This window comes from Thalia democratica, chromosome 3, assembly GCF_965202585.1.
Source record: "Thalia democratica chromosome 3, ktThaDemo2.hap1.1, whole genome shotgun sequence".
Lineage (NCBI taxonomy): Eukaryota > Metazoa > Chordata > Thaliacea > Salpida > Salpidae > Thalia > Thalia democratica.
Window position 1 is genome coordinate 65,920,964 of NC_139167.1, and position 20,831 is coordinate 65,941,794.

The window sequence follows — 20,831 nt, forward strand, 5'->3', positions numbered from 1 at the left end:
TATTTGTTGAGGTAACTTTTTATTTTTTCATAGTAAGTTTACTCCTTTAGTTTTTGATGTTTCAATAAATAAATTTTGTAGTAAACCGCTTAATCAATGTGCTGTTTTTGTAAAAAATATTTGAGTTGTAATAAAATTTGTATTTGATGAAAAACTTTTTCTTATGTTTATAAAAACCTAGTTTAACTTTTTAGGACATTCACAGTAAACAACTTTTATTTGTTTGAGGTTTTGATCCAGATAGTTTTTTTTTAATTTTTGTCAGAATGACTGTAGCTTTTTATGTAACTTCTGAATTAAATCTTGAAATATTTTTGTTAAATTTAGTTTGATGTGTGTTCATATAATACAAAATGTAAAGTTTTAAAAATTAAGATTTCATGGTAGAATTTTTGATCTCTACAGAGAAAGGAGTACGCAATTATTCATATTGTAATTCAAACTCATTTCTTTTAGATAGATTTAGTAATAACCATTTAAACGTTTTAAAGTATATTTTAGAACTTAATAAAACCCATCATATATAGATTTATGTATAGGCTTTTTATTTTGAATTTAGCTGGCTGAAGATTTAGGCGTCTAGTCTTATGAAACACTTGTACCAGCATTTTTGAAATCTTATTTTTCTAATAAATTATTTAAAAACCCTTCAAGTTTGGCTCAGTAGAAGGTGTTTAAGTTTAAATAACAACCTTAATATATATATATATATATATATATAATTTATTAGAAAAATAAGATTTCAAAAATACTGGTACACGTGTTTCATAAGACTAGACGCCTAAATCTTCAGCCAGCTAAACTTAAAAAAAAAGCACTTTGCTATACATAGAAGCAAAAGTAATACGAAAAAACAAAAAAAAAGTATGACGTAATATTGTGCATTACAAGAATTCAGTACAAAAATCGATCTACCATTAACTTTCAACCAACTAAAATTAACAAAAACAACAGTTATGTGACTATAAAATTCTTCAAAATTTATTGTATTTTAAGAGGAGCTTTTTCATATGTCGACAAGACGATATGAATTCACTCTTCTTATTTAAACAGCCTTCCTTTTTTAACGCATACATAACGGCTGTTGATTCTTTAAAGCACAGCCTACAAACAAGATTAACAAACAAATAAATTTTGAAGAATTTATCAGTGTTAGGTGTTGCTACTATTTACATCAGTGAGAAATTTATTGCAAACGTATATAAGAACAAATAAAAATTTAAAATTTAACAAATATTCGTCTCTAACTTTTTAATAGAAGAAATGACTCATTAATGTTGAAGTACATTTTAACCTATCTTTTTTAAGATTTGTAGATTCTACTTCTAAAGGCAATTCTGCAACTTTTAAGCACAGTTGATAACGTTTTTGAAATTAAAAGTTCTAGCTAGACACAGTTTAGAATTTTATCTATTGTAACTTATTTTCATTGAATGAGTAATCTCGAGTTAAAATGTCATGTAAATATTTATTATAGAAATAGTTCAACTATGCTATCAACATCAATTATTATTCTGTTATTATTGTTCAAGAAGAAGTTTTAAAGTTTAGGAAATTCAAAAGATTATAAACGCAAACAATGAAAAAAAAAAACAAATACATTTTTCAGGTCAATCAGAGCAATATAATATGATTTATTCATCAACTTTTGAATTTTCTTATTGCTTTCATTAATATAAATTTAAGTGGCTAGGTGGAAAATAAGCTAATATAGAACATTAATGTAACAAATATTAATCAAACTTGTTTAAATTTTAAAAGAAAAAATCAGATTGTGTGAAGCAAAAATGAGTAAACTGATAAAATTGGAATTAACAGTTTTTTACTAAGCGGTATTGACTCATTAAATCTTTATAATACAACAAATAAAAAAAAGTTGATTATTAACTTTTACTTTTTATCTGAAATATACTTTAAAACTTTAAGAAAAGTAACACTTTAATAATTTTACTAAGAGAAATCAAACTTGTTAAACTTTATAATGTTAAGTAATTTGAACATATGTATATGTAAAGAGTATTCCTTTAATACAAAAGATCTCGACAAAAAAATTTCGGAGACAATATTGATTATATGTTTTATTTTATGGGTGAAACGAAGTTGCCTTTGTATAAATAAAATTAGTATATAAATGGGGATTTTTAGTTTAATCGTTTATGATAAAACTAAAATTAAGTTATATTTATTTTTACAAAACTTAGCAAAAGTTTTGCTTGAGTACTCACCTTTTGTTCATAAAACAAACTGAACGAAAGTAAAATTGTTATACACAATTATATATATAGTTTTCATTCATGTCGCTCTTTATCTTAATTTCACTATTTTATGAATATTCAGACGACAAGAACTTTTAATGCTTATAAATACTTTTAAGAAGTTATAAGGTGCTTTGTAAAAGATTGTTAACTCTACAACTATAATTCGAATTTATAATCTGTAAAATATAAAGTATATTTTAACTGAAAAAGAAGGACTAAGCGGACATATTCTACTAATTGAACGACGACAAATAACGCTCAAAATATTTGGTTTTAAGATGTGGTGCACTAAAAACCTTTCGATTATCGAGTCGCAAATAACGGAATGTTTTAACGTCTTGTGCAGGACTGAAATACCATCTTTTGATGACTTGAAATTCCAACAAAATGTTATACGTGTATGATTGTGTAAGTTTGAAGTTGTTCTTTTCAAAGATGACTTTGCGTATTTCTACTTTGAAATTATGAAAGTTAAGTAAGTTCAAATGCAACCAGCTTACGATATTTGTTTTTTGAAAAATTACTCAAAGCTATTCATTTTTTGATAAAAATGGCTATGAAAAGTTTTATAAAAATCTATATTTGTATTTATTTAAAATAGAGTGTCTATAAAAATCAGAAAAGGTTTTGTAAACTGATGTTTTTAAAACTTTCTTTTGAATTTAAGAAACCGGATTATTTTGAATAAAAAGATAAAAACAGTATTTAATATGTTTTATTATTGAATATTTTTTAATGTTTGGAGTATTAAGTTTACACTAATTAAATCACTTAGTTTGTACTTTTTTTAAGTTTTGAAGTAATTTTTAAGATATATAAACTTTTTTTTAAACAAAACATGGTTAGTTTACTAGGTCATGCTGTTTTTTAAGCATTGTTGTATAATTTTTTCAGTTTGAAAAGTAAAAATCTTGACAAAGTACTATAGTTTATATGTAAACTTAAATATTATTTTTTTTGTTATTTGATAACAAAGTATAATTTTAACTGTATAAGTTCGCAATGTATATTTTTATCAAACGAAATATTTAAATATTAGCTTGGTATTCTTAAAATCAAACATTTTTTCTTCGATTTTTAAACAGCTATTTGATACAACCAATTGTGTTGTATTTTTCACAAAACTCATAAGTAAAATCTTATTTAAGTTTCATGATTACTATAAACAAAAATATTGAACCAAAATGAGGATAGCTGATAAATTTAAAGATTTTAAAATACATAAAAAAAAGAAATTTAATGGGATACAATGAAGTGTTTAAAGTTAAAATTAAAAATAGTACATTAACAAGGTTAAGCTAAATTAAAAATAGTACGATCTGAAGTAGGGGCAGGGGACAGTGAGCTCTGTTCGCTGATCCAATGATCTTTCTCTATTAGCCTCTGCAATAGCAATTCTTTCCAAGTTGCATATAGTGCACACTTCTGATTTGTAAGGGGTTGTTGCATGAAGTCTTTTACATGATTGACCATGAGATGTTGGTGTAATTAAAAAGAAATTATATGCCGACAACGTTGTTTGGGTAAATTTGTTAGGCTTCAAGTTGGATTTGTTCATGTTGTATCTGATCTTGAATGTTACACCAGTAGAGCCTATTTTCTATTTAATTGTATTCTGGTGTGAAATTGCGCTTTGAAAAGTTTATCAGTTGAGCTTGGTTCGGATAGCACTTTTTTAATGTCAACTGTAGGTGGTTTTTACTGTGTACTTGTTGAATTTCTTATGTAGCTTGGAACCTTTAAAATTTCGTGTTTAAGAAGTGGAGAAATTTTTTTCCAACTTCGGTGTTGGCTGAATTGCAGTAAGGGGGTAGAAGTATATTTCTTCTTCTTGTAGTACTAAAGAAACCTTTTTTATCTGAACGTCTTACTATTGTTATCGCTCACGTTTGTGTTTGATATGTTTGAGCACTTCTTATTATCAAGTTTGAGACTTTTATAGTCTATCATATTTGATTGATTTATACCAGATTTTAGTACTAACAATTAACTAAAATATTAAAAACGTTTTGCTTATTATAATGAAACAAAGGAAAAAATAAATAAACAGAAACGCATATTTTGTCAATTTATTGTAACAGTTCAACTTGACTACAAACATTTAACTTTTTCCATGAACAACGTTTGCATTTTGTACAAATGATAAACACAAACGGATGGTCAACTGAAAAATTGACCGGCTTAGGGTAACTTATTACGTATTTATTAGCTGCTATTGTTCCTGTTGCCGCTTCAGTTCCTACTTCAGTTGTAAGTTATGTGATTTACATTAGACACGTTAAGTCTAAAATTGCGCTAAAATCTGATTTTATATCTGATTTGATAAAAAATTTTAAGAAAAGCGTATTGAAGCTTAAAAAGAAATGTATAAAATCCAAAATAAATCCTAAAATAGTAAAATGCAAAATTGAAAAAGTTAGTGGGTATAACTCCAATGAGAATTCAAAAAAATTGAAAAATCAAAAGTCCAAAATTATTTACTAGTCATCACAATTTAAAACTTTATTAAGATTCACAAAATAAATAAAAAAGTTTCCACATGCCATAAAATTTTTCACTAAACCAAGAAGTATGGGTTAATTGCTCAAAACATTTAGTTGTATAGCTAAAAATGGAAGCAACGTACTTATTAATAACAGTAATTTTTTAGTGCATTAATAATCAAATCAAAAGATATAAATTTAAAATTATCAGAGGAAATAATGTTAGTTTTAACTTCAATTTACTTAAAAGAGTTTTCAAAATAACAGCAACGCCTCCCCCTGCTAAGTATATCATTACGGACAGTATAATACCCTAAGTAACAAAAAATTAGATTAATATAATTAAGACTTAACCATGTTTCAGGTAAGAAAAAGAAATCTAAACTTTTTGTACATATATAACATTTAATAAAACTTTTTTTCTTTTTTAATAGATATTATAGTTTTACATGAAACTTTTAATATAACATTTTACTATAGTTTAAACCATTACAAATAACTGTGCTTTAGGCTTTAATACAACCACTTAGATAAAAACTTTTTTTTGCTAAAGTTGTTTTTTTAAATTTTTTGTCTTAGAAAGCTGATTGTTAGAGTTTGAGAAACTTGACTTATTAGATCCTGGGTGTTGAACCCAAAGGGCTGTCTAGTGTTTTCAATTGTTCTGTTTTGTTTAATCATGTGCCTAACTTTTAAATTTCTGCTTTCAGCTTCTGTTTGTTTTTCTTTCATTTCGACTCTCAATCTTCTAAAATGTTCCATTTCTGATTTTTGACGATCAAAGTTAATGTATTTCTTTTTTTTCCATGGTGGAATGTTTTAAGATTTTTTAACCTCAGTAATCTTTTTGTAGTAGATTGAGTTCTTAGTTTCAGAATAATTAGTCTTGTTTGATTGCTATTATATTCGTCCACACCGTTTAAAGTATTTTATTTGGTCTCAGTCAACTTGTTAGAACCTAAACTATCTTGAATTAATTTGAGGTCGTTTTTAGCAGTTTCAAATGTGTAAACTGATGGACTGTTACAATTCTACTTACATAAAATTTATGACATTTAGAGCTCATTGTTTAGATTTCTTTCAGTTTCGGCATTTATTTTCTCTGTTACTAATGTCAATTTACTGTCGATGTTACTAACAATGTCAGGTTGTTTTACATTAGAGTTACCTGATTTTGTGCACTAACTGAGTATTTTATTTCAAAATCCTCAACTTTGCTGGTAAAGTCTTTGTTTTTAAGGAAAATTGAGACTTTTTACACTAACTTGAACAGAATTCTTGTATAATTAAATTTTGTATCTGAGTTTAAGTTAAAAATGCTCTAACATGTAAATGTAGTCTTGGCCATGTAATTCTGGAAAAAATATTAAAAGATATCGGTGGTGTGCGACTCGATAACCGAAAGGGGTTTTATGTGAAAGGTCTTAGGACCAAATACTTTGAGCGTCTTTGTTGTCGTTCAATAAAACTTAAGATAAAAGTAAATTAAGATAAGTTGATAAATTTTGCTTTTAAAAGAAATGGAAATTCTGAAACAAAATAGATAAATTAATTGTTAAACATTAACCACTTTAAAATACTTTTAGGTATTTGCAATGTTTTTAGCGAAACTTGAGAACTTTATTAGCAATAACCTTATTTAAAAAATACGGGAAGTATATTTTTAACTACAAGCCAAGCAGTACAATGTCTAAAAAAAAATTACGACCGTTTTCAAAAGCAAACAAGTTATAAGCTTCCGTTACAATTTTCAGTTTTAACCGCAGCATTTAACTCGTCGTATGAAAAATACCTATTCACTATCAAAAAGTGTTAAATATGTTTTTCATGTACACTACGAAACCATTGCCAGCATATGGTGATGAATAAAGAAAACTGGTTATTTTTTGTATTCACTTTTTAATGTAAATTGGAGGCATTTAACTCAGGAGCGGGTAATTTACGACCAGCGAGTCGGATCCATCCCGCCAACCATGAGTCTACTGTAACCAAGTATAGCTTGAACAGTAACCCTTAGAAAATTGAAGGTTTTTGAAATTTACAATCTGGCATATTTGTATATATTATTAAAATATTTGAAATTTGAAAAAAAAACATCGACCCTTGAGAACACATCAAAGTAAAAACATTAAAAAAAATAAGTTATTTTTTCTGGCTAAAACATCCGTTAAAGTAAAAGTTCCTAAAAAAAAATTTAAGGGGCTCCACTCAAAAAATCAAACACCAATCAAATGGATCAAAATTGTTTTATATGTCGGTCTATATAAATTTGTGTGTAAATTTTGACATATCCTTTAACCTAGTTAACTTTAATTAACACACCTAATGTATGGTCACAAATTTTGTTTTATAGTATTAATATTGATAAAATAATTTAAAATAATGGAATAACTAAAAATTACTTTTGAAAAATATAATCATAATGAAACCAATAGTATGTTTTTGATATTTATTTACAAAACAAATCACATTTTGAAATAATATGAAGTTAAAAAGTTAGTTGTCTTGGTTCATCAGCTTGACTTGTTCTATCATAGCTTCTAGATTGTTTGGGTCCACAATCTGTTTAATATATATTGATTAATTGACAGAATTTGTGATCACAAACCATTTCTAATGCAAGTGTAAAATTTTAACTTGGTTTTGAGTTACAGGTACAAAGTAGGAAATGTGATATCATTAAAGTTTATCTTATTTAAAAAGTAATAATTATACTAGCAATCAATTATTGCTGATAATTTAAAATTTAACTTGGATATTATATGTTTAACTTGAATTTCAGATAGAAAGTTACAAAACTATAGAATTTAGTGGATTTTACTAGGAAGGACAATTTTAAATATAAAAATTTCAAAAAAAAAAACTATACATTTTTAAAAGTTACAAAAAAATTAAATCTAATTATTTGAAATTATTTTTAAAATACTTAAATGGCCATATTCCAAAAAATAACTTAGAGTATGTAAAAGAGATGTAAGTGATTGTGAGTTATTATAACAAAATTCAACCACCTCATATTGTGTCTCAAATTTATTTAAACAACATTTATAAAACTTAAAATTAAACTTCTTTGATCAGCCTTATTAAAACTTTAACAAAAAAAAAATAATTTAAGGTGAATTGTAAATTAATTAAAGAGCAACATATAAAAATTACCTGTTGATTTGTAGGTGCAAACTCGGGAGTGAAGTTTTCATTTGGAGAGGCTGTTGATTCATCTTGACTTACCTAAGAAATTATTTTTTTGCTTTTAATATCCATTTACAAAAAAAAGATATTCCAAAAATTTAAAAAAAAAAACAAAAAAAAATTCAAAAAACAAAACATAATTTAATTTAGAAAAATTTAGAAGGACTTTGTTTTAAAAAGTTATTATTCCCCTTTGATTTTTTTAAAAGAATATTTTTAAAGATTTTACTATTAAAAAGTAAATCTATTTAAAATAATTTTGTCTTGCACTACTTTATTTTAAATATTAAAACTATTTCAAAGATAATTAATTGTAAAACTTACATGGTTTTGGACACCAGCCATCATATCAGCATTCATTTGTTTTACCAACTCGATATATTCAGCCAATTTAGATGGATCAATTATCTAGAATTAAAGAATAAGATAAATTAATAAAAAAATAATTACAGCCTACACCTTTTAAAAATATAAAGTGTATTAACATTACTTGAACATTATAAATTACAAATTTACTTTGATAACTTACAACAGAGTCTTGGGCATTGTTTTGAAACAAATCGTATGCACTTCCAGGAACTGGGCTTGCTTGACTTACAGCAAACAACACAATCAAAGCTAAGACTACCTTCATTATTTTTATATTAGTATCTGAAAAAATACAGACATTATATATATATTAATCAAAAAATATAATTTTTCTTTTAGTAAAATAGCTGTTTCAGAGTATCACAAAATATTATATAGCAAAATTAATAAATTTCAACATGTTCTTAAAGTACAGGTAATTTAATGCATTGAAAACAGATATATTTAGGTTTTTCAATTAAAGGCTTCAAAATGTTTTCTAAATGAATTTTAAATAATTTTGTTTTCGTTTACCTTATTCTTATTACTTTCGAAATCTCAACTACACCCAGTAGACTTTTTGATAATATTTTATTTGTTAACTAGATTATTGATTTACTGAACTATTAATCATTCTAAAAAAACAAAACTGAATTTAACTAAATCATGTTTCTAAAATTATTAAAAAACATGATTTAGATAATAAAGCAGTTTTTTAAATTATATAAAACTTAAGATATAAACGGATGATTAAAGACTACAAACTTTCACTGTAAAGACATATATTTAAGTACAATTTGAAAATTTAAAAGTAGTATCTGCTAATGTGTGTTTAAAAGAAAATTTAAATGCTTATATTTTAATAAAAAAATATTTACTGAATTAAAAGTATTTGTTAAATTTGTGATTCCTCCTTATTAGCTTTAAATATTCAAAAATATTGGTTACATTACAAAAATTTTTTAATTTAGTTAATCACATTTTTATTATTAATCTAGCTGTTAGTTTTTTTATTACTAAGTCATTATTCAATAATTAATAATCTTCCTTATATAAACAATACTTAATCATAAAACCCGAAGAGTTTTGAATTAATTACAATTACCATAACCTTTTTAGTGATTACCTTTATTCTGATGATTGTTGATTAATTATTTTATTTACATTTTCTATACAATATATATTTTAAATTTTTATTTGTACCTTAATGAAGATCTGTTTTTACAGTGAAGCATTGTAGACTGAATAAAATACTATAGTTAAAACCTGGATAAACAAAAAGTATTGTTTTCTCATTTAATAAGTACTAAGCACTATAACTAATTTTTAATAAATTATTGTGGTTTATTAGTTACATTAGTAATTAATCTAGTTTGTCACCCACTGTAAAAAACATTTAAGTAGTTTTATGTTGAAAATAAACATTACTCACAATGCTGATCACAATCAACAAACCATAAAACAACAATCAAATGTGACAAAACATAAATAAATAACTTCAACTAATCTGTAAGCAATCAAATGTGACTCAAATGCTTCTCATCTGTTAATCGCGCTTTTTTATACACATAATATTGCGTCATTATCATTCAGATACTAGGTGGCAATGTTTTCTTTCTTTATTACTCTTCACTTTTTCTGAAAATAGCTCGTCTGCAAAAATAGTTTTCTTTTGCTCTTTAAGTAATTTATAACCATTTCTATTCTAAAGTTTTTTCCTAATAAGGAAATCAAAAACTAACTGGTTCGTAAAAATTATCTACATTAGCTCTTTAAATATTTTTTATTCTAAAACTTTTTTATAGGGAATTGTAAAAAATAATTCATCTATTAAATGTTGTAAGTAACAAACCTAGCTAAAATAAATTCATATCATGTACACTGCCTGGAAATCTAAGTGTTTATTGATTAATTTTTAATTGTTAACATTAAAACATTAAAAACAAATACAAAACATAATTATCTATTTTTAGAATTTTTAGTATTATTAAAACATTTGCAAAAAATTAAAATATATGATAGTTAATACTAAAAAGATAAAAACTTTTGTTTGTAAATTAAATTTTTTAATTAAAAACTAAAAGAAAGTATGTATAGCCTTTTTGTTACAAACACATAGCAAGTAGTTGTAAAAATTTAGTATACGTTTGCAATAACAACAACGATGCTTGTGCAGTTTACTTATTAGTTTTTTTACAAACAATTATTTTCTATGTCTTCAACTATTTTATCTTAGTTTTTTCTAAAGATCTTTTTTGGTAGTTTTGTCAAACTTTGATGGCTAAACAGTCACTTAACTTTAATGAAAATATATTTTAGTAAACAAAATAAAGCTCAATTTTAAATGATTTTTAGTTTGCAGATAACCCTAATGTAGTTTAGACCAGTGTTTTACAAAGCTAGTAATAACGCCTCATTTTGGGAAATTATTGTCTATACTAGGTCAATAACTAGTGAGGCGATATTTTTTAATGGAAAGAAAGTTAATTGTTTTACAAACTTCTGCAAAAAGGGCAATTATGAATATGAATTTGGAAAACTTTTATTCAAAAACAAAATTAACATCTAGTAGTCGCAGAAAGCATTTGAATGTAAGTGCAGTTGTAGATTTCAAATGTTAAGAGAACTCTATGTTTAAAAGATATCGAATGCTTAGAGTTTGAAAACTTTGCAGTAATGGAATTAGTAACAAAGTTAAGTTTTGAAATTAAATTTTTATTTCCCAGACAACACTTTAAAGATATCTGAGGTGTGCGACCCAATAACCGAAAGGTTCCTTCGTGCACCAAGTTCGAGTACCAAATATTTTGAGCGTTTTTTTGTCGTTCAATAAACACAGTTTAAAGTTTTTAATCGCTCTTCTTAAATTTTATAAGCTATTGTAGACTTGCAACATTGTTATAAGAAATTAAACAGTTTTCTAAACTAACATCTTGTCATGCCGAAATCTTCACCATCATAAAAAAAATTTATTTGTTTACATCGCTGTCTTAAAGATAATTGTAGTCTGATATCAGCTTTTAACATAAGTTAAGAAAACTACGTAATACTTATATTAATTAAATTATTTAAAAGTCAATATTATTAAATATTTCTTAAATTAGAACAATACTATGAAATGTAAAACTTGAACGTAAATTACAAAAAAATTCAAAGTACAACAATAATAATATAAAAATAAAAATCAATTGCTCCCCGTGTAATGTCGTCAGCGTAGTATGACAGAAAATTTAAGGTCAGTAAAAACAGCTTATTATTAACTTTTTATAATAAAATAATGTTTATTCAACACTTTGTTTTTAAAACTATAATTTTAGAATCCCTTGGCTGTTATCTCGACTTTTGGTTGAAAGTTTTCAGTTTAAAATAACTTATTATTACACTAATTTCAGTTCTTAATAGCATCCAAAAATCAGAACTTGACCAAGAGTTACACGACGACTCAAATTTTAAAAAATAAAATACTACATCTCAAGAAGTAATACATATTTTTTTAATAAAAAAGTGATGTAGTTCTAGTTAAAAATTCAAGATTGTAAAATAAAAGCTAATAATAGCATTTATATAACGAGATATTAAAACCTATTAAAAAATACTATATTCAATTACCTATTATAGCAATATCTCAAAAAATATTCAAATATTTCAAAAAATAAGAAAAACCTTCTGTAAACTTATAATAAAGTTACAACACTTTTTTTTGAGTATTAACTGCTTTTTGAGATATGGTATTTAAAAACACTTTGTCAGAGATTGAATTGTCGGAATCTGAATTGACAGAATTTAAATTGTAGTGCACCCTGACGAAGTAACTGCGTCTACTAATAACGGCTGCTCTGAAATCAATTTCTTGCTATGATCAAACAATTCTTACGCGTAAAACATTAATAACAAGTGCTATTTAGCTGTTACTATAAACTTTGACAGTCATAGTAAACATCGAAAACGAAGTGCTATCTAAAGATGCAGTCATAGAGTTCTTAGCTGAAAAAACCATTTGTAGCGTGAAAAAGTCTTCAAAATTCTTAGAGCATGTAAGTTTTCGCTTCTAGCATAAACAAGAAAATAACTTTTAGGTTTTTCTTAAAACCAACTGTTATTTGTTCTTGTACTTTATTTTGTATCATCTGTTACAAAAATTGTTTTTATCACTCTATTTTTTGACATGTAAGATGTTTTCAAAATTTGCTGTTTTAAAAAAGGATAAAATATATTGTTTTACTTAAATTAAAAACTAAAACTAGCACATGTTTCCTTAAACTCACAAAAAAATAAGAAATAAACAAAATGTTTAATAATTTCAAATCCAATGTAAAAAACACATTGTTTTTGCGTAATTTTGTACTATAAAAATAAACATACATATATTTAAAAAATTATGTTTATAAAAATAGTATTTTTAACAAAATTTTACGAAGCATAAGACATAACACTGTTTTAAACTGTTAGTGTTAGTGTTAAAATACTTTTCTTAACAGTTGTTAACATAGATAATTTTGTTAGTTGTTCACACATTAATAAATTTAACAGTTATTATAGCTGTTATTTGAATTATATCAAAGGTAAACAAATCATAAGTTTAAAGGCAGTTTTTAATGTAAAAAAGTATATGGTATGATAAAACATGATAATATAAATTAAAAAAAATTAAATTATAATTTTAAGAAATCATATTAGATTAATACATATTTAATGACATTTTAAAATAGAAGTAAACTTAAACTTAAATATAATAAAACTTAAAGTATATATGAATGAAATGTATTACATTTTCTTATTATATGTCTACACAAAAATGAACCTACATTTGTTTGTTTTTTTTTTGCCTTAAAACTGTTAAAATTCGTCTATAGTTGTTATAAGATGTCATGATCAATGATGCAGTAAATGTAGTGGTGATTTTATAAACTCAATTATTTATAAGCTTACTAGTTGCCCTGTCAGTCTAGTGGTTTGATTGTCTGAAAATTAATGTCTTTAGGTTCGGGTAGTTCCAGATTCGAAGCTCGTACGGGTCACAATTATTAAGAAAACTTTAAACTTAAAAAAATAAAAAAAAACTCTTTAACTTAAAGTATTGAAACATTTTTAAAGATATTTTTAAAATTTCAAAAGTCAATTTAAAAAATTTTAGTTATTACTTAAGAAAATATTTAAAGCTTTTTATAGAAAATTTATTTGAGATATTAATAAGACTTACATAAGTACTTTTTATATACTCCAATTATATATAACTTTTTAAAATATGGTCTCTTAAATTATTGTATTAAATATAATAAGTATATGTAATAATGATATAATTAAATCTTTAGCTCATGAAAAAAGTATTAGCGTTTATTGTTGAACTTTTTTTTATTAAGTTATTTGTTGATATCCAAGATACGATCTCTTACTTTTTTTTTAATATTTTGGTAGATTAAAAGCTTTAGTTAGTTATTTAAATCAGTATAATAACTAATAAGTTCAAACTATAAAATATATCTTATCAATCTTTTGTAAAAGTTTATGGTTTCCTGACTTTGAGGAAATTGCTAAACTTTTTTATACTTGTCTATATAGATTATTTTTACCTTTTTAAATTTAATCGTGATTTAATCTTAATAATAAGAATACTTGACTATGATAAAGAACTTGTGCTGTGCGAACAAAAATTATTCAAATTATTTACTACTCTAATCATGTTCCGACAATATAGAATAGGAAATATTTAAGAGACCATGTCACAAAAAATAATTTGCATTTTAAATATATAAAAAGTACGTGTGTGAGTGTTATCAATATCTACAGGTATTTTTTTCTTGCTTGCTAGGCTTTAAATAGTTTCTTAAGTGATAACTAAATCTTTTTAAATAAAGTTCTAAGATTTTTAAAATAACTGTAAAAAATTTTAAAGTATTGCATGTTAAAGAAGTTTATCATCTATAAAAAGTTTAAGTTTTCCCAAAAAAAAAAAATGACCCGTACGAGCTTCAAACCCGAAATTACCCGAAAAAATTGACATTTTTTTCAGGCGAACTAGTGTATAGACCAGGGGTCGGCAAACTGCGGCCCGCGGGCCAATTGCGGCCCGCGAAGGGTAAATCTGCGGCCCGCGAGCACCTTAATTTTTTGAATGGAATGCGGCCCGCGAAAGAAAATTTTGTGGCCCGCGAGCATGTAAAAGTGGCCCGCTGAGCAAAAATATATTTCAAGTAAAATTCTTTTCGGTAATTCGATTTAATTTGTTTAGTTTGGTGTTAAGTCTCTGTATAACATTTAAAAATAATTAGAAGAAGTTACTACTTTAATTTAAAATGTGAAAAAGACAGATTAGCATTCTAACAGGATATTTTTCTGAGTTTCATAATAACTTCTATTTTACAACGGCAAGTAATTATCTGAAAAAAGAGTGCTTGAATTTAATAATATAGTTATATTATACCTATTTATCAAATAAACTAAATGCAAATGTTTTCCATTTTGTACAAAAGCAATGCACAGTAATTAACTAAAGTGTCATTTCTTTATAGCTTAGATATTCTTTCCAATATTTTTTATACCTAAGTTTCTTTTATACATTTTTTATTTGTAAATGTTATGTTTTAGTGTAAAAACATTTAAATTAACATAGTAATAAAAAAAAAGGTTTGTTTAAGTTTTGTTTTGACACATTTTATTTTTTTTAGAAGTTTTCTTTGCACTTGAACTAATTTATATGCACACAAACTAAAAAAATGCTCATATTTTAAACCCCTTTTTATAAAATACTTTAGTTAGTTTAAGTTTAGTTTATGCATAATTTTCTAAGTTTGTTTTTTTTACATGTAAAGTCTAAATTTGTACAGACACAATTAAAACAATATATAAGACAAAAACTAATATAGTTTTTGTTAGGTATACATTTTCATTTTTTAAACATTGATTTTGTCAAACTAAGTTAACTTTTATGCTTTCCATATCGATACACACATTTGCTGTTTTTTGGAGCTACCTATTTAATATAAACTAGACTTAGGGATAGTTTATAAACATTGACACACACTCAGACTATCACTATTTGAAGACTTCAAATCTCAGGCCAACTAAGTCATTTTATAAGTTTTTGGCTAGAATTGTTTGTTGTATACAAAATTATCAGGAATGTTTTTGTTAATTCAGGCTGGCTTTTTTGCTTAAAAAAGTACCAAATTAAACTTATGATGTAAGTTTTGCTCAACCCAAAGTGTTAGTTTCAGTTATGATATATGTTGTAATATATCAAATTCAAGCTTTGAACTTGAAAATTTATGCTTAAAAATTTTGGAAAAAAACTTGAATTTGAGAACTTTTGAAAAAGCCTGGAGTTTCAAACAATTTTTACATGTAAAGTAGTGAAATTTCGATTTTACACAAAAAATTTAGCAAATAAACATTTCTTTATTAAAAAATATACTAAAGTAGCTTAACTGTATTTTTTAATATTGATATATTTTATAAGACACTTTTTAAACTTTAATTAAACTTTATACTAAAAATAAAAGAAGGAATTGTAATTCTAAAAACTTTTAGTGCATTGCACCTTTACTTGTAAAATTTCACCGATTGTTGTGCTTTGTGTTTGAAGTAAACCAAGAAATTATACTAAAGTGTCAATGTTAAAAAAACATCTCTAATAAAAATTCTCAGATGAGCAATAGTTTTTCTATCAGTGCTCTCATCTTAACATATTGATTAAAGTCATAATTCGATTTATGCGACTTTATAACCTTAATGGATTTCCTAAATAGGACATTTTGTTGTCATGGAAGAAATAAACAAAAGTTTTCTATTACTGCCAACAAAAATTCTTTAAAAAGTTTTCAATTATAAACGGTATCTTATCATTAATAATAAATTTTGTTACTTCATAACTTGCCTTAACAATTTTTTTTCTGATAATTCTGTAGTTACTGAAGATAATCATGTGCTTTGTTGGAACTGACTTTGGTGATTTGTTTTTTTATCGTTTTTCGCAATAACTCCTAACTAACGATTTTTTTTGTTGCTCTTCTTTTATTTTACAACTGATATTTTTAAATTCTTATTGCAGATAAAGAATTGCTGTAATGTTTAATTAAAAAGAGGTTTTTCTCTTCACTAATGACTCGATAAAGTTTTATTCTTTTGTTAAAAATGTTTAAGAAAGTTAATTGTCCATTCCAGCTTACTTATATTTTTTTGGCATTTAATTTGTTTACTGTTAATAAGTTTCGTTATTTCTTTATGTTGTGAACTTTGTTTTAAGTGGATTGCTACACAAACAGGCTATTTTAAAAGTTTGAAAACTCAGATGTGTGTGAAACTTTTATTTTAAACATTTTAAATAAAACTTAGAATTCCCAGAATAGTTTTTATGACTTTAGTGTAGTTTACTAATTGTAGTTTTTTCTTGTTTTTTTACACTTTGTGTTCTTTTTAATGATGATGATATTTTTACTAGGTACTTAAGCTTGATTTACAACGATTTACTAGCTTTTTAAACTTTTAATGAACTTAGGCTGGTTTGATACATTTTTGCTTTTTAAGTGACAACCATGTAAAAGACTAGTTACTAATAAGATATTTTATTTAAGTATTCGAGAATAAATTATGTTCTAGAATTTGTTCTTGCTTTCTATAATACAAATAGGTATTAATTTTATTAAATTAACTAATTACTAAATTTTTTAATGAATGTAAACTATTTAACACGCAAAAACTTTTTTTTGAAGTTAATATTCTTAGAAATATGATAAAAGGGGTTGATAATATAACAAATATATAAAAGTAACTAATAAATTGTCTTTCAAATTTGGTTTTTATAGAGAGTTAAATTGTATGTAAAATTACAAAAGTATTAAATTTAACTTAGTAAATGCTTATGAAAGTATATAGTTTATTAACACTTAACTATACTAGTCAATGTAAATTTTATTCTAATTTTATTTTATTCAGTTTTAATAGTCATTCTGTGTATAGCTAAAAGTTATTTAATATGATAAGGTGAATAAAAGTAAAACTTTTCTCTAGTGTGACTAAAACTAAAACCAAAAGATAATTCAAATGTCACTAAAACTAAAACTGCGGCCCGCGAAGACTTTGAAAACTTGTAATTTGGCCCGCGACCACCAACTGCCTGCCGATCCCTGATGTAAATCGTAACCTAATGAATATTAATTTGAATAGGCATTCTATGTATAGCTAAAAGTCATTTTAAATAATAAGGTGAATAACAGTAAAACTTTTCTCTAGTGTGACTAAAACTAAAACCATAAGATTATTCAAATGTCACTAAAACTAAAACTGCGGCCCGCAAAGACTTTGGAAACTTGAAATTTGGCCCGCGACCACCAACTGCCTGCCGACCCCTGGTATAGACCAACGGGCCACTAATTAACTTTGAAATAATTGAGTTTATAAAAGCATCACTACATCTAATGCATCATTAATCATAACATCTTAAAAACTGACATATGTTTTGGTTAAACTTACTTTTAATAATCTTTTATTTCTTAAACTATAAAAAACTTAATTTAATTTCAATTTTATAGAATTTAAAAAGGTCATTTAACTTTTGAGATATTTTATCTTTTGTTAAAAGTTTTCGATACAAACGTATGGACCGCAAATTTTTCGGGGTCAATTTTCTCTGAAATTTAAATTTTCACTAAAAATCTATCTTCTTCTTTATTTTTCAAGCAGTCTTCTTCAAATTTTCAGGAAATGTTCCTTATAATAAAAGCAAAAAACATTACTTTAAAGTTTAGAATTTTAATCATGTAAAAAAAATAAAAATGTTAACACAAACATATTTTTTCTTTTTTTTAAATAATATTTTTACAATGTTTTTTAAAATTGCAAAGTATCGTTTTTTTGTTATTGTATAAAGATTAGACTGTAAAAGTTTGAAGAAGATTGATTGAAAAATGTAGGAGGAGATAGATTTTAAATAAAATAGTCTTTTTTGCTGTTTTAGTTTTCCCTTTCCATAGGAAACCTATTATACGGCCTGACTTTGACTAGTCATATCTCAAAAAAAAACTTTAGTTTTCTTTAATGTTAAAAAGCATCTTCAAGATTAGAAAAAAAAAACTCTTTAAAATAAGATCAACTTGTAAAAAACATATCTGACCCCCTATGGCCTTAAAGTTAATAATTAGTTTCATCAACTGAACTTTATCTACCGTGCAAAAATGACGACTCGGTCAAAAGTAACTAGTCGTGAAAAATGACTACGTGCGAAATTGAGGCCGTGCAAAACTAGTTAAACTTTAAACAATTAAATATTTTAAAGAAAATTAAACTTGCTAAATTAAAAGTAAAAATAGTAGCTCTTATAAAATTTTTGTGCTCAATGAATTAAATAGGTTTTACAGGATGTATTTGAAAAATATTGAAAATTTGGAATCTTTTGATTGAAAATCTGAAAAGGTCTGCCAATTTTTTGTGAATTGTTTTTATCACCAAGTGTAAGAACTTAAAAAAAAAAATAACACGTTTTATTTATTATTATTAATGATTTATCTTAGCTTTTATTTTTACTACAATCACTATTTGCACGCGTTTTGTTCTGATTGGCTCTTAACTTTCTCCTGGGTTATTTTTTCTCCCAGACTTGTGAAAAAGCACTTTAAAAACCAGGGGCGTGTTTTGACTGGTTTCCTGTTTCCTGTGAACCGCCCGAAAAAAAAAATCTTAGAATATGACTTAAAACGTTGTTTATTAACTTTGTTTCGGTTATATGATAAACTTTGAATAATGAATGTTGAATTTATAACACTGAAAGATTGTTAAGTTTCCTTAACAAAAAATGCTCGTTTTTTCCTAGCTGAAACAGATTTTAAATAAAGTTTTAATTGTGACGTCATACAGGTAAAAGTTTTAAAGTTGCTTTTTTTATTCTGGGAAAGGTTTTACTAAGATGCTCTTAGTTTCCATTAGAAATTGTTTTTTAGTCAGAATAGCTTTTGAGTAATTATTGCTTTTCAACTAATAAGTACAATTTTACTTAAAAAATGTCCAATATAATCACTAAAAATTTATTTTACTTAGTTTTATGTATATAATAATGTTGTGTGAAGCTTTTAAGTCTTAAATAGTTCAGAGAGTTTTCAAAATCATTATCATTATTTCAAATCAAAATCTACTACACCATCTGGCAATTTATTCTTTTATCATTTAATGGTATTTTAATATTTTTGTTCAAGTTATTTTATTTTTGTATATCTGTTGGCCACAAAGTTGATTCTTGATTTTTGAATTTTCAACTTTGAGAGATTTCAAAACCATAATCAGAATCCCTGCACCATCAGGCAAACATTTGATAATAGTTTAAAGATGTTTTAATTTATTTGTATAAGTCTAAAAATTTTTTTTAATTAAATTTCAATTTTTATTTGAGTTGTTTTATTTTTGTATATGTTATTGTATATTTAGTGAAATTTCAAATTTTATAGATTGAATTAATTGAAAAAAATATTTTTATTATAAATAAATATATATAGGAAAAAAGTTTTAAATTTGAAAGAAAAAACTGTAAGAACTCCACCTATATTAACATTTAAATAAAAATTGAAATTCTCTTTGTAAAAATTTATTCTAGTTTTAATTATTTTTTGATATTGTTTCCTGATAAAAACTTTAATTTTTAGGGTTCCCACTTTACCTGGAAAAACCTTGAATTCGGGAAATTTTGAAAAAAACTGGAATTTTGAACAAAAATCACTAGAGAAACCTGGAAAAAACCGTAGTTTTAACAATTTTCACAAGTAAAATTTCTGTATGACTCAAAAACTCTATCATATAAATAAAAAGATGTTATTATCATCAAAAATTTTTTATTAAAAAAAACATTCAAAGTAGTAGCTTTATAGTATCTTAAACTATTTAACACAGATTCTTACCTTAAACTTAACTTTAAACTGAAAATAGACCAAAAATGAGTACTTTAAAATAACTGGACGAAATTTGGAAAACCAGGAAAAATTTTTGAAAAATGGAGTGGCAAACCTGATTTTTATAAAGTAAGATAGTTATGTCTGTAACAGTTGAAGAAACAAAATAACAAATTTTGATATACAATATGTAAGTTCATAAATTTGTTTCGGTTCTTTTAGTTTTTATTTATCTAAATTTAATACATTATAATAAATAAAGAAAATTATTTTCTTTTACTACTTATATGTTTTTTTTTAAGCAGAAAAAAAAATTTAAAACAAAGAGTATTACGGCTTAAATTGAGTAGTACGCACAATGCGTACTTAACTGGCAGTGCATACCTAAGAAATTATTACTTAAGCGGCAAATTAAGAACAAAAAAATTGTGAACTCCCTTTGAAAAATACCTAGACACGCCCCTGATAAGAACTATTTTCTTCTTTATTTAAAGGAAAAGAGGGAGCTACAAGCTTTTGAATAAAATAAAACTAACAAAATAAAGTTAAATGCTACAACTAGTGAATTTCTATTTGCTACAAATAAAAAATATTAAATAAAGAATAAAACTAATTCAGATAATCAAATTTTTTTTGTTGATCTTATGCTGAAAAAGGTTAAATTGCAGTTTTATGGTTTACCT